A 5,928-nucleotide genomic window follows, 5' to 3' on the forward strand; every position below is an offset into this window, starting at 1 on the left:
CAGCACGCCCCCTTACCCCGCTTCTCCCCCCCCCCGTCCCGCCTCTTGGTCTCTCCTTCTTCCCCCTCGCGGGTGGTGGCGGCGGCGGCAACGGCGGCTCCCACATGGCCGCGGCCTAACTGGGAACAATCGGCCTCAGCACGCGCAGCCGCCGCCATGTCCCGGCCCCGCCCCCCTCGGCAACATGGCGCCGCCGCCGCCGCGGCCCCGCAAGAACCGCCACCACCGCAGGGCGACTTCGCAGCGGGGGAGGAAAGCCGTTCGCTTGCTTCCCCCCCCCACGCCGCAACCCTCACCTCAAACGCGCGCCCCTTCTCCCACCTTTTTCGGCGGGAACAGAAGGGAGAGTGGTGATAAATAGCGCGAGAGGGAAAGCGGCGAGGAGGGGGATTAAGCCGCCTCGCACGCAGCCCGGGCCAAGGCCCCGCTGAGGCAACGGTGCCGTCCCCGCCCCTCCCACAGAACAAAAGCCCACGCGGGGAAGGGCCCCCCACCCCACCCCAAACTTTTGAACCGCGCTTGAGGCGGTTAACGGCCGCGTGGTGAGCTCGGCCGCTCCCCCTCCTCTCTCCCCCATGTGCCCGCTTTTGTTCCGAGGAGTTGCTCGGCCCGAGACGGCCGGCCGGGCCGCCTCCTCCTCCCCTCACCCGCCACTACCTCCATACGCACCTTTCCCGCTTGAGGTCTTTCCTCGCCCGCCGGACGCCCTATGCGAGCGGCGAGAAGGAGAGGCGGCGGCGGCGGCAGTTGCGAGCGGCCGCCGCGCGGCCTTTTCAAATCTCCCTCATTCCGGCCCCGCCCGCCCCCGTGCGCGCGAGCGAGAAGCCGTCGCGCGGGAGGCGCCGCCGTTACGCACGCAGAGAGGGGCGCGCGCGCGCCGCCTTGCCATGCGCTGCTGCTTCTCCCATCGTCGTCGTCGTCGTCGCCGCCTCCCCCCACGCTCGTTCGTTCCCTCACGGCTGCTTCTCCGGGCAGAAACCCACCTCTTTCCAGTCACGGCCAACCTCGAGCGACGCGCGCCAAGGAGGCGGAGAGCGCGCTTTCTCTCTCCCCTCACGAAGCCGAAGAAGCGGCCGCTGGAGTAGCCGCCGCGCGGGCTGTGGCGCATGAGGGGGCTCTCGCGTAAAAGGTGGTGGGTGGAGTGGGGGGGGGGAGGAACACCTCGCGACCAACCAACCGCCGCTCCCGTCTCCCCGCCCCACCCCCCTCCCCTCATAGAAGTGGCGGGAAGGAGGAGGAGGGCGGCGGCATCAGGCGAGCGGGGGAAGGGGGGGAGAGGGAGGGAGGAGAGAACCATGTGGATAAAAGCGGAGGCGGGGTGGGGAAATGAAGGGCGGCGGCTCCCGCCTCAACGTAAATATCCACAAGCCTCCGCTCCGCCCTCATTAGCATAGAAAACAAAGTGCTTCCGAGCGCCGCGGCGGCCAATCGGGAGAGGCTGCCCCGCCCACGCCCGGCGAAGCCACGCCCCTCCCTCCCTCCTGTTACTACTTGCTACTATTATCGCCGCTGCGCCCGCCCTTCCCACGCTAAGGCGGGAGAGGCAGAAGAAGGCTATTGACTGCGCTCAAATAGCAGCAGCATCTTTTCTTTTTTTTTGCTCCAGTGCAACATTCCCCAAGAAACGTGCTGGTTCCATGAATGAATACAGATGCAAAAAAGAGAGAAAAGAATAAAGCCTAGGCACATTCCGATCAAGAGTTGGAATCTGGAAATCGCAAGCCCCTCCAGTTTTGTTTCCGCCCTATATTTTATTTATTTAATAATAAAGATGCTCGTGCTCCCAACTGCCAGCGATGCTCGAGCTTGAAAGCGTGGGAAAGGGCGAACTCCTGGCTTTGCTGCAGCATCTTTGCAAGAACTAAGTGACTTAGGGGAGCTGCTGCTGCACCTCTTGCCCCGAAGCAGGCCCTCCTGGGTTAACTTCGCAATGGCTTGAGAAAGGCTTGCCAGTGGCCCGCAAAACTTGCGAAGGCTGCTGTCCAGTTGCTTGAGTATAAAGGTCCTTCGGCGCACAATGGCCTTGCAAGCACGACCCTAACTACAAGGTGCCAAACGCTACTTTTAACTCCCCGGAAAGTCCACGAGGTTAGAGGGAGGGGTAGAGGTGGCTAAATCCATTTGTCCCAATGGCGCTGGGAATCAGCCTGCATAGCATGGTTTCCTTTTTGAGTGTGCTTTGTGTCCGAAGTTTCTTTTAAAACACACACCCATCGAATTTGCCTCGTTTCTTGCAAAAGCATGGGTGGCTACAGCACGTAACAATGCAGGGCCAGGAGGAGAAACGAGGTTACCCCGGAGTAAGCTCCTTTCTGGGGTGGGGTGGGGGAAGAAGAGGCGGGTGGTGGTTCTTTATTTGGTGCATGGGGGGCGGGGCGGAGGGGCTCGCTAAGCTCCTGCAAGAGGAAGGCAGGGAAGCGGGGGGAGGGGATGCTGAGCGGTGGTGGCTCTTTAGCATTGAGCTCCCACCCCCTTCCTGTTGTGTTTGCTCACTCCCGTTAGTGGCCCATTCACTCTTTCACGGTTGTTTTTGTTAGATTGGCCAGGACGAGGAGGAGCCTGGTTTTTTGGGGGGGGGGCTCGGCCCTCCCCCCACCTCGCTACGAACTCACACCCTCTCTCCCTCTCTCTCCTCGGCTGCTTACACGCACGGTTAGCGTTTCATTGTAAGGCTTTGCTTACCTCCCCTGACTGCAGCAATTCGGTGCCTTCATTAGATCACGCAGAAAGTGACTCTGCGCGAGCGTTACAAAGAGGAGCTGGAGCGCACAAACAGATGCGAGCGCGGGGGGCTCGGTCTCTCTTCCCCATCCCCCACCACTCTCCAAAACAAAGTGATTGTTTTCCCGATCGCATCAGCTTCCCATCCTCACTTTAAAACACACACCCCGAAACGTTTCATAGTTTGCAGCTTGCAGGAAACTCGAGTCAACTGTTAACCTTACATTAACACTTAATCCAGGGAAATCCTCATTCTGTGGACGCGCATTTCCAACTTCCAATGTCATGCCGGAGAGCTGGAAAGAATTACGCCGGTCTCGTGTTTTGTACCATTAAAGAGTTTTAAAACATCCCGCTGGCTTGAAACGGTCCATTTTGATTGTTCGTGTACAAGTTTCAAAGCCCACCGAAGTTTTACGATTTAACAACAAGTCTCTGGTTTTATTTACCGAGCATTTACATCTCTTTTAATATTATAAACTGCTAGAAACGTGTGCCCAAACTAAAGCGGATTCTTAAAAATTAACACGATGTTGTAGTTGATTTTGATTTTTAAATGGTTACCAAAATAATCACTAGCCACGCATTTTTCATTGTACTTTTAGCACTGACTCTAAAGCAGGGAGGAAGATGGCCACCAACATTATACACACTAAAGCAAACTGTTGATCTGGGCTCAAGTGCCAGGATTACCTTTGAGTCTGTATAGAAAACATCTTTAAAATAATAATAAAAAACACCAAAAGGAAATAATGATAGCTAGCAAAGGCTGACCATTTGAGAAAAATGGAGAAAACGTTAGCATTCCAAACATTGCTAAGGTATTTTTGCTTAACATTCTTTTTTGTGCTGATGTCACTTAAATCCGATGAATAAATAAGATGACTTAATTTATTTTACACCATTTTACAGATAACAAAAAGCTTATGTGCAAAGTAAATGTAAATGTTGCCTTGTATCTTGGTGAGCATTTCTACTTTCTATATCCTAAATATGTTAACATGACTTCATGCAGTTCAAAGAAATTCCTGAGGAATATTGTTTCTAAAAATAGTTTCCATAACTTTAAATGGTATTTTTAATTTTTCTGGTAGTAAAGATATGTAAAGCAGTGAGTGTTTAAGATGCAACCATGATAAACTTTCCTGGGAAGGCACAAACCTCCAAGTCAACATGCATCAAATTACACTGCACCATAATATTACTAGACTGAAACATTTTCTTCTACCTAAGTGGGAAAGAAAGTTGAGGAATACTTTAAAACTGCTTTCCATGGTGTCTCAGTACTGTATAACAATTTTTTTTTACATGTGAGCTAGTAAAAAATTAGGTTGACCACTAGAATATGTGCTCACTTTCAAAATAATCATTGGTCCAAAAGCATATCTACTCAAGGCTGAGATCTTCCAGGCAGTAAGTCCAATTGAAACCTGAAATGATGCAGCTGTTAGTTTTTGCTCCTAAGTATATATATGGACCGAAGCTAGCCATGTTTACTCATAAGTAAATCCAACTGATTTCAACACATCCTACTCTCAAGTAAGGATACAATTCTATACACATTTATCTGAGAGTTATCTCAGGATACTCTCCTATAAGTGCTACTGAACTCAGCTTGGCTCAACCTCAGAGTAAACATAGGAATACAGTGGAACCTCGGTTTATGAACACCAGTTTACGAATTTTCGGTTTACAAATGCCGCGGACCCATCTGGAACGGATTAATTCACTTTCCATTACTTTCAATGGGAAAGTTCCCTTCAGTTTATGAACGCTTCAGTTTATGAACAGACTTCCGGAACCAATTACACCCATGCTACGAGTTAAGTACGCTTCAGGTTGAGTACTCCGCGGACCCATGCTTCGGGTTAAGTTGAGTACTCAGGTTGAGTACTCCGCGGACCCGTCTGGAACGGATTAATCCACTTTCCATTACTTTCAATGGGAAAGTTCGCTTCAGTTTATGAACGCTTCAGTTTATGAACAGACTTCCGGAACCAATTGTGTTCATAAACCGAGGTACCACTGTAATTGGATTGTAAAGGTTTTAACTTGTGGATGCAGAGTTGAGTAAGTGGTGACTGCAAATACACAGGAGGTAGACCTATTGTTGGCAACTGAATTTTAAGAGAGGACCTATTTTCAATGGACAAACAAGTGATAAAAGGTCAGTAAAAATGGCTCTTTTCTTCCACACGTGTTTGGTCCCAGTCAAAGGGCTCTTTAATACCTTCTTTAAAAGGACTTTGACAAAGCTCTCTTCACTTGCTGCTCAGTATATATCCAACTGCACAAATTCTTTCCCATTCAAAAAATACAAGTCCTGTTACATGTAGCTAGCCTAGCCTAGTATGCTAGACAGCCCAATTCTCTTCAAGTGGATTTTTTGAAAAATGATATGGAGGATCCATATCTGAACCAGTCTGAAGTAGTACTGTACAGTAAAAACATGTTTGCCACCTCAGCTGCTGTTTGTACAAAAATAGGTTCCTTACGTGGGCTTTTCTTTGTAGAAGTCTGAGGGGTGTTCTAACTGTAGCGTAATTATGTTTACTTGTTTATTCCGGAAGAAAGCTACCCAAAGTACTGTACCTGAAACACTGGAATTAAATACATGTAAGTTTGTCTGTGAATCCAAGCACGCATGCTTGTAAGGTTCTGCTGGAACCATTATGATGTGTCATCAATATATTTAAATGCTCCTTACATTCTTATTTCTATATTTTCCATGGGCAATGTTAGAATACAATAAAGACTACTGTATGGGTGACAGTTATTTTGTATACAGGTATGTGTCAGAGTTGCTTGCTTTTGTATCCTGCCTATCTCCAAGAAAGTCAGAGTGAGGTGCATGGGATCGATCCTCACACATCTTAAACTGAAATAGTGATTTGCCTAGTACATCCAAGCACCTTTGCTGCTGAGTGAGTGTTTGACCCAAATATTTCTCATTTTAAATTCAATACAACCCCACTATGCAGCACATGCAGGCAAAGAGAAGAACCATTGCAAAGAGCTGTGTGAAAAATGAAAGCTTATTTCTTTTTCAAGAAATAAGGGAACCATGTCAACAATTTTTTCAGCTATAAACATACTCTTGTGTACCTCTTGAGCTGGGCTAATCTGTGTCCCTCCAGATGTTATCCTAGAACAGGCATCCCCAAACTTTGGCCCTCCAGATGTTTTGGACTACAATTTCCATCATTC

This window comes from Zootoca vivipara, chromosome 4 (genome assembly GCF_963506605.1).
Source record: "Zootoca vivipara chromosome 4, rZooViv1.1, whole genome shotgun sequence".
In the NCBI taxonomy this organism is placed as follows: Eukaryota; Metazoa; Chordata; class Lepidosauria; order Squamata; family Lacertidae; genus Zootoca; species Zootoca vivipara.